A 12,905-nucleotide genomic window follows, 5' to 3' on the forward strand; every position below is an offset into this window, starting at 1 on the left:
TACAAACGGAATGACAAACTTATATGTATATACCCTTCTCACGAAGGTGAAGGGTATAAAAATCTGGCTTCGTTACGATCTTCCACATTATGCCAAATTTCATCAGATAGCTTCAGAAAGTTCTGAAAAAGTAAAATCCACCTTACAAAAAATAGTGAGTTATATGGATAAATATTAAAAATGGAAAGTGCCACACCACTCAGCTCACAGGCCGAAAATGAAAACTCTGGCTCCATTACGATCTTCCGAATAGAAATTATATATGTATATAGATTATCTTATTAAATCAAATAATTCACTGGTGTTTACTGAATATTTTTTCTTCATACTGTTTTGTTTTTGTTTTGCATTTAATCACTTACAATAAAAATTAAAATAAATTGACTTAAGACTACTTGTAATAGATTTGAATTTGAGTAAAATTTAATCATTTAATAAATTGTTGAAGCTATTTAGTAATGATTTTGAATTCAAGAAAGTTTGAATGATTCAATAAAGACTGAATTAAAGACAAAGGAATTAAGCCTATGAATTAATTCATAATTCATTAACGGAATGGTTTTTTTGTTTTCGAAAATTAATACAGGAATTAATTCTTTTGAACCTTTAGATGGACGTCCTCTTTCTAGAATTCAAAATAGACATGTTAACATTAGCTGTATTACCATCATACCAATAGGGTATTTGAAGAATTTACAAGAGTAAGGAATAACCAAGAAACCGATCAATATACAGATGATTATGAAATTGGTATGATCACCTTCCATATCAAAATACTATATTAGGCCGATGAGTATAGTAAACAATAATTAAACTAATGAGTAGCACACCTCATCTGTGCTGACTAAATAATAAAAAAAATAAAATAAAATTTAAAGCTATTAAAAAGTGTTTATAACTATAAACTAAAAACAATAAAATACCAAGATATTAAAAATAAGTATTTACCATGCAGCTTCAATTCAAACCTGTCGAGAAACTGGAAAAACATGGAGGATTATGAAAGCTGCCACAAAACCTTTATAGAGGATTCATTATTCTATCTGTCGTTTTTAATCTAAACATAAATAAGAAAAACCATCTTGTTGAGTCTGTTGACATGATTGATTCTGAATCAGATTACGATGACTAAACAGATATTGACATTAGTCAGACTACCGAAGACAACACACCCTTTAATCTGACAACCCACACCGATCGACTCAGAATCACCTTCGAGCCGATTTAACGATGTCCGTCCGTCTGGCTGTCCTGTAAACTTTAAGCCCAGGTCGCAATTTTTACGATATTTCGAAAATACATATTTTCGGTCTAAGGACGAAGACAACTAAAGTCGTTGCTGTAGCACTCATACAAATGTCCTCCCAAATAATTCAATTTATATCATTTAGTTCCAACTAAACTGACTACAATTCTTATTATACAGTCCAGCTTTTCTAGGGACTAGTTAATTTTGTTAACGATCAAACTTTACTTCTACACTAATAATATGATCTAAGGACAGCTGTAAAATCATGTACCAAAATGGACGCCCATTTCTTTTAAAGCTGCAAAAGCTTTATAAACTGTGGTAATTGCATTAGAGCTGGCAAATATTTCATATTATTTAGAAACTATTAACTGAAAACTCCCGCTGATGGGCCGATTTTCATGGCAGCTGTGTTCACAGACAAAAGGATGTCAATATGTTTATTTATTGTACATGTTTGTACTTGTAAATATATGAATTTCATCTGACTTTCTTTCTGTTTTTGAACATTTCAGCACCATTTTTTTGTGTCTGAAACCTGGACAAACGCTTCAGTGAATATAAACGGTATTAAAAAAGTTAAAAAAAAACAAATAAAATCCACAATAAAAATAAATAAAACAAGAGAAATACTTGTTTTCGAACACATGCAGACAACCAGAAATCAAATTGAAATGAGTTTAAATGCAACCAACCACTAGGAAGACGTGAAATAAATCATCGGTAATGCCGAACAATTGAAAAATTGAAATCAATATGAACAACAATAAAATGCAAACGTTAAAAATTGAATTGATTTTACAAATACCAACCAATTCAATCTCATCATCCAGACTTATCCAGTCCACCAACTCAGACAACCAAAACCAGCAGCCAGCATTCAAATTGTCGTGGATTTCTTTTATTTCACGTTTTTTATTTTTTTATTTGTTAAATGCGGCTGAAAAAATATTTTAAGGGGTTTAAAAAAAAAGTAAATCAAAATAATAAAAGAAAGGGAGGGTGTGAGTTTTTGATTTCGATTATATTTTACGTTTTTTTTATTGTCTTCTGTGGCATTTGTGAACAGTTGTACGTATTTAAAGCATACGAAAGGATTTACATAAATTTAAAGTTCTTATAATTTGTCAACATCAAATTGTCAAAGTATTTAGTGTAGTTTTCAATAGTACGAGTAGTAAGTACATACTTTTTTTCTATTCCTACTACTCAAGGTAAAAACACTTTCATTGAATGTATGTAAAGAAATTGTTAACAAAACTGCGTTTAACGGGGTTGTTTAAGGATTTGCTTGCAACTCAAGCGTATGCTGTATATTTCGAATGTATTTAACGTCTTTATTCAAACAGAAAATTTTAAATTCAAATGTTTAATTTTTGGGCATTTGTTTGTTAATGGAATTAAATCTTAAGAGATTTATTGAATGACTGTAAATTTTTTTATTATTTAGTTGTTTCTATTGTGGCAGGCAGTATTTTATTTTTTTAAAAAATACGCAATAGTTAAAATTTCTTTTATTTAAAATGATTCTTTAAATCTTAAGGGATTTGAAAAAGAAAGACAATTTTCAATGGCAACGACTTGAGATGTTGCAAATATCATGTTAGAGGTACGGGAAAGTGTAATTTCGCTAAGTAGTATTTTAGCAATAAGAATTTATTATTGGGAACTATTCGTATTTAAAACAAATCGTATATATTTGAGTGGTTCACATGTTTTGTAATAACTTAGAAGGGCTACGAATGATACCAAATGTCCATCCATTTTTAGAGATTCAAATGCGATATGCAATTTTTGAGCGCAAAATTACTATTTCGGGAGGACATTGATATGGGATATACAAACAGAGAAAAAATATAGTTGTGCATGGTTACTGTAACCATTTCAACATTGTTACAAGTTTTTTTTTAATAATATTATAGTCACATTAACTATTTATATGATTGTATCTATCATATATATGGTTACAGTAAACAAGTATAAGTTTGTGACAATCATTTATATGTTGAAGGACTTACCATATTATGTAGCCCTCGGCCTATGGATATCATAATCTGAAAACAACATATTATGATAAAATTATTCATCATAAATATGGTTCTCACAAACATATACTTGTTTACTGTAACCATATACAGTGGTGGCCACCAATTTAAGACAAATACTTGAATTTTTTTCATCAACTGAATTTTAAGTGCGATATAACCAAAATAAAAGGACCTCTAAGGGTATGAAATTTATTATTAATGTTTCTAGTTTGTGAAAAATGTTTGGAAAAATCGGTAAAACATATATGGACAAAGATATGTGGAAATACGTTGACCCACCTCAGCGAACATCCGCTGTTAATAACATGATATGAGCGAAACTAATGGAACTAAAAATACGAAATTTGATCCGAATATTTTATAATAATAAAAATATAAAGATATAAATGTGAGAAAATATGTTTATTTAAAAAAAATTTTTGTTGGTCAAGTTGTAGAAAAATTGTATGTGTTCGTGGTGAATATGTATGAATTGACACAGTCGAATAAAACACACTTGTGTGTTAAAACAGTCCTCATGCATACATATTTGTGGAAATATTTGAAAATATAATTGACAATCACGTGGAATTTAGCAAACAATTTTTGTCTTAAATTCCTGGCCACCACTGTATATCATTGATACAATCATGTGAATTGTATATTAACCATATTATGGTTATCACAATCATATAGATAGTTACTGTGACTATAATAACATTAAAAAACTTGTAACAATGTTGAAATGGTTACAGTAATCATGCACAACTATATTTTTGATCTGCGCGTAGGTGGAATAATAGCAGAATATAAGCATATACAATTTAGACCTGGTATAAATTGCCGGCAAAGTTAGATAATTATGAGAAATTCGATTTTGGAGAAGAATGGAGAACATAAACTTAGCTTCGGAAATTATTCGTAGAACTCCATGTTGGATTATTTAATTAGTTAGTGGATATAATTTTCTACATATCTTTTACGAAACTTATATAATGAAGGTTTGTCAACTTATCAGTATTAGCCTTATTAAGATGCTGTATCGAATTTTTGAATTTGCCATCTACATATCGCACACCCAGTTCAAAGTGACACTAATCAAAATTAATTTTGATTAGTGTCACTTTGAGGGTGCTGTGGCTTAATTGGTTAGCGCGTTTGATCATTAAGCATGATATGGTATTTGTGGCCTGGGTTCGATTCCCAGCCGCTGCCAATCAACAACATCAGTTTATAATAATTATTAGTTTACTAATAACTAATATTTATCACAGCGCCCTCCTTCGGTGGTATAACACTAAAACGCCACCGAAGTAAAATAATAAAATACCACCAGAGTCGCTGCAACCTGCACTAATAACAAACATAACGCGCAATTGCAGAGTTGTTAAGTAAAAGCTTTTCTCCTCCTTTCACCGCCTTTTCCTCTACACTCTATCCCCTTTCCAAAGAAAGTAACACATTTATATATATGCATAATTAATTGCCTGAGTGTTACTTCTCTTTTTTTTAAAAAAAAAAAAAAAAAAAAAAAATTTGTCGGGTTATATAAACCCAAAAAATGAATTTTACGCTTAAACTATGCACAATACACTTGTTTATCTATACAAAAGATATCAATGTATTCTGTTGTTGTTAACTGTGGCTAAAAAGAACACTAATGTCTTTCATTATGTTTCAATTGGTATACATTTATTTTCGATTTCTGAAAAATTAAAATTTTGAGTTGTGTCACTTTTGAACTGGGTGTGCGATATATTCTAGAGTCATGTCAAGGATAGTCTGAAGATATGTATCATCACCAGAGAACTCAATAATGGAGCTTTTCATAATCCGTAAAATAAGTGTCAGTGATCAGATAATCTAACCAACTCTTTTCCCACTAATGATTACCTACAGTAACTTTTCAATATTTAATTGAATGGTTCAAATCAGAGATCGAAAATAACTCGTCCATCATATCAAAAAACCCTAATTGTGATGTATATTTTTGTGATAAAAATAAATCACTGAAAATAACAGTCATAAAATGATTTTTATTTAAATGGTTTGGTATGACCTTTATTCGTTTTTGTTGATTTTTAATGGTTTGGTGTGAGATAAACAATTCATTTGTTCTTGTTCTTAATAACTGTCACTTTCTCTTTTATTTACATACAATAACAGATTATTAGTAATTTTTAACAAATTATGGAAATAATATGATAAGTATGAAGTCTGAGTAACAGAAATGAGATTTTTTTTTTTAAATTGATATTAATCTTTTGATAAATTTTATATATTTAAGCGTTGATTTGCATCAAATGCATTTTTCCGATTTATTTTTCATGTTCGCAAATAAAAGTCACAAGCTGACCTTTACGAAAAAAATAAATTATAAATCACTCATCCATATTATTTGTGTTTGCTTCTTTTCTGTTTCTCTCAACCCCAAACCAAAAATGTTCTCGAATAAATCACTCTCTCAGTGATATATCACAAAAAATTATTTTTAAATGGCTGCGAATGAGAATTTACCATTGAAATGAAAGTGAAACCGTTATTTTCGGTCACTGGTTTAAATCAACCAAAATTCTATCAACAGTCGGGTGTTATTAAGTCATGCCACCGGACAACAGTTGGTCAATCGCAAAAAAGTGGTAATAAATCTGATTACAAAATAATGTATGAGCGAATCCTAGAGACAGTTTAAGACTTTAAGAAAATTACATGGAGCTTAATTTCTTTTAATATTTCTCAAAGACGTTTAAAAAGATTTATCCAATAATGAGAATTTCAACCAAGAATGATTTTTTCAATAGCTTATTCCCGCGGGATGTCAAAGAAAGGTTACGCAGATTCAGCACAGGTACCCAGTTAGTACATTGTACGCAAAGTGCTACAGTTGGTAAACTCCTGCCTAAAACATGGATCCTTTCCATCAATGTGGAAAAGGCTAAAACTTGTACTACTGCCTAAGGATAAAAAACCTTTAGAGAACCCGTTCGCCTACAGACCACTGAGCATGATAGATACTAACGGAAAGCTATTGGAAAGAATTATCAGTAATAGGATAGAATAATGCATCGAGACTTTAATTGGTCTGTCAAACAATATGGTTTTAGGAAACATAGGTCGACAATAGATGCAATAGAAACGGTTGTGAACACGGCAAAAGAACCTATTGAAGGGAGTAGCTGGTGGAATGGATCCAAGGAATAATGTGTGCTAGTAACTCTGGATGTTAAAAATGCATTTAACACAACGAATTGGGAGAATATTGTAAATGCTTAGGTGCGGCTAAATATTCCAGAATTTCTTGTGGCAATAATCTTATATATGAAACCGATGAGGGTATGAGAGACCACAACATAACAAAAAGGATCGGTGCTCGGACCATTGTTGTGCATGTTGAGCCTTCCAAAAAGAGCAAAAATTATTGGTTTTGCGAATGACATGGCGCTGGTAATGGTGGCAAAGACTATAGAGGATGCTAAAACAGTTTCAGAAAGTGATATTCAGGTAGATAGGACAAGGCTGAGTGCAATGGGTTTGTCGCTAGCTAATCATAAGACTGAGGCCGTACAAATATCCAGCCGTAAAAGAGTGGAATACATAAACCTCCAAATAGGAAGCTGCGAAGTTAGAACAAAATATTGTCTTAAATACATCGTGATAGAAAAACGTTTATTAAAGCTGTTAAAATTTGTACAGCACTATGCATGATAATGCCGAACACAAGGGGCGCAAAGTATATGCGAAGGAAAGTGCTAGCAGGTGTTGTACATAGTGTCATCCTCTACGCAGCTCCAATATGTGCGGAATGTACCTGACTACATTGGCAAAATTAGTTCTATCTACAGACTAGCAGTGCTTCGTGTGTGTTCTGCATAGAGGACTGTATCCGACAAAGCAGTCCTGATCATTGCTGCTATGATACCAATTAATATATTGGCAAGAGACGTAAAATGTGAATTTGAGGAGCAGCGCACATTCGGAAATAATAGCGATACCAGAGATGGTTTTAGGAATTGTATAGCGGAGTGGCAAAAAGATGGTCATCGTCTACAAAGGGTAGATGGACATATGCAATGATACCTAATTAACAAGTTTGGTTCGTTAGGCACCATTGTTATCTAAATTGTTACCTGACCCAATTCCTGAGTGGGCACGGTTGTTTCCGTTCATATTTATTTCGATTCGGTATTGATAGTTCTACGTTTTGTCTGCGTTGTGTTGAGGATATATAGAATCCGGAACATGTGATTTTTGTTTGTCCACATTTTGCATCGCAGAGAATGAACTTGAAGCGAAAAGTGCGGAGAAATGTTTGTACAGGGAATACAGTACAGTTTATGTTGATGTCATTGAACAACTGGGACTATGTATATAAGGCAGTTATTTTAGAACTGCGTAGCATGAAAGCTTCGTAGAAGAATTTTAAGAATTTTTACTTTTGCGGTGGTTCCGTAGGGCCCAGGAGCATGAGAAACGAGGTTGCATGTTAAAGTCTCGAACTTCTGGCAGACAGTCTTTCGACAACCAGAGTCTTACGATTTGAAAATAAGGCCCTAAGTGCCACCTGGATAACCGATACAGCAAAAATCTCAACGCATCTTTATTTCCTTCTTAAGCACACCATCTATATCATGATGATGTAAATTTCCACTTTGAAAATTGTGTCCAAATATACAGGCCCCAGTGTCACCACCTGATCGGCATTTAAATGCTACCAAGTCTGATTTCTCTACTGATCCCTTTCAGGTATAAGAACTCTAAGTTCCCTGTGCAAGACCAAAGTCGGTAACGATACTCCAACAAGATTCCTAAAATCTGCATGTGCCGAATCAGCGAATCAGCCACTGGCATCTGCCAACCAAAGCTTAAGTAGGCAGGTCCTCATTGACCCAGTAATAGAAACACAGATGAGGCAATATACCTTATCAATTAGAAATACGATACCCATATATTAATCACTATATAGTCATATTTAAAGATAAAGATAGGTAGGGTATTGGATAAAGTTTTGTATAGCTTAATATAGTTTTATTTAACTTGACAACTTAAAAAATCTAGGGCAGTTGTAATAATCATTACAATCAGCTCTTGTCCACACCAGCCATAATTGTGTTCTAAATAAATAAAAAAATTAACAAAATTCTAAGTAAATATGCGTAAAATTCAATATTTTTGTTATCAAATTGAATTAATAAACTTAAATATTCTTAAGTGCTTTTTATGATTTCTTCCAGGAAGCAACGAAATTACTTCGTCCTTAATCCAATAATCGCCAACAAGGAAAAAAAAAGCGAGAAACGCAGTCTCGTACTATTAAGTTGTAATCATAAATAACTACTTGACACGCAATTTAACAAAATGTTTTTTAGCAGCAACAACCAAATAAGCAAAAGTATAACTCCTCAAGGGAGTCTCACTAAAAACCCAAAAAAAAAACTACCCTCTGCTCCATTTTAAACACTAAACAACACAATACTCAACAACAATGAGTTCTTGTGTATGAGTGTGAACATGCAACAAACATCAGATCCTTTTCCGGTGGATGTGTGTGTCTTTAGCCGTGTGTATGTGTGTTTAAGTAATAAAGACCTGGTTGTTTAATCTTGTTATGATTTTTCATTGGGAGGTGTTGAATATGCAGTCAAATAAAAAAAACCTACAAAAAGTAAAAGAAAATTATACATCGTGTTATAAAAATTTTACTTTATTATTCCCCTATTGACTATTTACACTTATACGAGCATTTTTTATTTTATTATTTACCACCAAACAATGACTGAGGTAGTTGGTTCAGAACTTGTTTGCTGTTGCCACTTTTAAATAAAACGTTAAGAATTCTTGCAACAAGGGGGAGGAAATATTTCTTTGTTCGCTGAAAACCCCAAAAAGATTTACAATTAGAAATTTGATCGTTTGAAAAAGATTATGTTGGAATTTATAGTTGTTTCGTAACTTTCGTTGTGTTATCGAAATACCCCACCTTTAAAATCGAAAGTCTTTTGTTGATTTTTCGACTCTTCAAAATTTGAAATGGTCAACATTAAGAAACATACACATGCAATCATATAAATCACCGCAATTATTTCGTTTATACAGTTTTAATGTGAAAATTGCTTGAGTCATTGAAGATAGCAAATGTTGGAATTTTGGATTAGTAGATTCCAAAAAGTTTATAAATTTGAAGTTTCAGTTCCAATTTGAGTTTACAAGCCATGACCCAAGCCCCTGAGTATACCACCAATACATTACATTGGCCCTTGATTTCTTGCTTACACAACTGAAGACAGTAGGTAGGTCTTTCATAATCAAATTTGAAATTTAGTACAGGCTTATAAAACAAGTTAGCTGTGCCGAATCTTGTGAACCCACCATCAATATGTAGTTTTGGCCTTTTATGGGGACTGTATAGAATTTGCTAGAGTGACTAATTTCGTAAAACTTTGAATTACTTATGTCGAAATTTATGTTAATATCAGTCTATGTTACCCCCTGTCTATACTTGACAAATTTTTATCATGACAAACGTCAAAATGGTTGTCAAGATAAAAAATTATCAGGTATTATTAGTATTATTGCTTCGTTATGACAAAATTGTTAGTGCTTTTGCTAAGACAACTTTGTCTTGACAACAAATGTCATTTATTGTTATGATAAATATTTGTCAAGTATAGACAGGGGGTTATAGATTATTGGTAATAATTTGAAAGTAAAATTTAATTATTTAATTTAAAAATTTTTATTACAATTTATTTGTAACAATTCAAAGAATATCACTGAATACTAAAATTTTAGACAATTGGCAAAATGGAATGCATTTTCTAATAACACAGTCCAACAGCATTTTTGGAACAGAATAGCGACCCTATAATTCTGAAAGGGCATGTTGACTAAAGAATTTTTGTAGAATAAACTTGTAGTCCAGTCTGAATGTTTTTTACAGTGGGTCAAAGTTTTAGTTTTTTGATCGAAGGGAACATGATCCTAACTGAAAAAAATTTTGTAAGTTAATGTCGGAGAGAATTCTCATTCTTTCTTAACTCTCTCTTAACCCTCTAGCTCCTCTCTTTAGGGGTCAATTTGACCCTTTTTTCGAGAAAATGAAATAAATATGTCATGCATAAATGCCTATAGAATACCAGTATCCATACAAAATTCAGCAAAAGTAATAACAAAACGATAAATCTCTTACAAATATCGTTATCAGACTAGACATAAATAGTGCTACTACATATACAAATCGTACCAAACTGAAGATCGGCCAATAATTGGTCAAAGCTCGCAAGAAGGACTATCAATTTTAAACCACAATTTTACACAGATCTAAGTTCAGGATATTGTGATCATATTTGATTATAGACCCCATATTGGGGCTATCAGTTATACTACTAGATTTTGTACGATCAGACCATAATTGGTCATATCTCCTATATAAAATTCACTTCCGAGAATAACTTTTATGGAGTTTTCCCAAAATATTATTTACTGATCGGAAATGATTGGTGTTGGAAATGGACAAAATAGGTCGAAACTAAAAACAAGTAAGAAAATATGGTCGTTCAAGCCCTACCATATAATACCCTACACTAAGTAAATGACCAAAAACCTTTTTCTTTTAAAATATCAATAATTTATATTCGTGAGCGGTTTTCGGAAGTGGCCTTATATGGGAGCTATGACCAATTATGGGCCGATCACCATGAAATTAGGTGATTTATATCTATATGGAAGTTATTTATGTTGAATTTTGTGAGTATACCAACATTTTTAACAGATTTGTGTTCGTTAAAGTGATTTTTGGAAGCGGGTCTATATGGGAGCTATGACTAATTATGGACCGATCGTAACAAAATTTGGTGACATGAATTTTGTATATATAAAACTTATTTGGAGATAAATTTGTGCAGATACATATATAAATTAAACATTTATGACCGATAAAGTAAAATTTCGGGAGAACATAATGATATGTACCAAATTTTATCGAACTATCTTCAAAATTGCGATCTGTACTCTGCGCACAAGGTTTACGTGGACAGCCAGACAGACGGACGGACGGATCGACTCAGAAAGTGATTCTAAGTCGATCGGTATACATTAAGGTGGGTGTTAGATCAATATTTTTGGGCGTTACAAACATCTTCACAAAGGCATTATATCCTCCCCACTATGGTGGTGTAGGGTAGAAATAACGAAAAAAAAAATGTCAATCCTATGTATCAAATACAAAATGTTATTGCTAATAGCTAATTTATGTATCTTAACCCATTTCGCTCCGCTGTTTGATTTTTCGAACAGTAAAAATAAAATTTTTCAAAAAAATGTTTATATGTGAAAAAGGTGGAATTTCTGAAAATGTATTAAGGTTGCCATTCGAATAATCGACGGAAAAAAATATATTTTTCTTATTCGAATGAAAAACATTTTTCAATATAGAATAAAAAATTACTGGATCCATATTTGTCGATAAATCGAATAAATTTATTTTAAGTGGAAATTAAATAAAAAATTTTTTATATAATCTAAAATTTTGGACAAAAATATCACCAAAAACAAGACTAATATAGTTTATAATGGTTACATTGCATCTGACCAATATCAGAAAATTATGAAACTTAATATTAAAATGAAAACAATATTGTTAAAATGCATTGAAGTATTCGTATAATATTTTTTACTCCTTATTCCCTTGATGAATTGAGAAAATTTTAGAAATTAATCGAGCATTCAAATAGCAAAAAAAACTATTATTCGAATAAAATAAAACTCGAATAATTGGAAAACCTAGTATTAATGTGTATGAAACCGCAATAAACGTAGTTTTATACGCACAATTACCGCTTTAAATGAATAAACGAACAAATAAATAAATAAATGAACAAATATAGAAATAAATATGACTTTAGTGTTACGAGTATTAAAAGAGCTATGAAAATATTTTTTTTCAAAAACTTTTGCCGTTTTGTTTGGCTGCAGTTGTTCTTTTTTTCGCTTTTTCGTCTGTTTTTCGCAATAAAAATTTACTAAAACCAGTAGAATTTATAGTTGAGTCACAAACTAATGACTCCAGCTAACTTTATGTGTCTGGCAAAATATTTCGATAAATTTTGTTTCTTTTCATACGAAAAATACAAAAACAAAATTGTTGTACATTTGTGCAAACTCTCTAGTATAAACATTAAATGAAAATTCACAAAATGAAGGAGGGGAAAAATAAACCGGCATAATAATAATGCTCAGATAGAGAGCAACAAACTTGAAGGGAAAATGGCATTGTAGTACAACGTATTAAAAATATTGTTGGTGTTGTTGGCAGATATTTGAAGAAATAATATCTTTTGAAGGTATGTTCTACAATCGAGAAACATAATTAGGTCTTTTATCAATGCATCGATATCATTAGATCTATAAATCATCTATAAACTCCCGAGAATTATTTTTAGAGCTTTTTATCCCTGTGAGAAATGTGTTGCAATTGCTCAAAATATATTTGTGACTTGTGGAAATAACAGTTTTACACATAAATATTGTTACATTTTTACCTTTTATAAACGGTGATTTACTATTTATACACATAGAGCCATCTTCTAGTAGTTTCATGAATTATCTTAATGTACAATACTAGAACGTTCTAT

Source organism: Calliphora vicina, chromosome 2 (genome assembly GCF_958450345.1).
Source record: "Calliphora vicina chromosome 2, idCalVici1.1, whole genome shotgun sequence".
Classification (NCBI taxonomy): Eukaryota; Metazoa; Arthropoda; class Insecta; order Diptera; family Calliphoridae; genus Calliphora; species Calliphora vicina.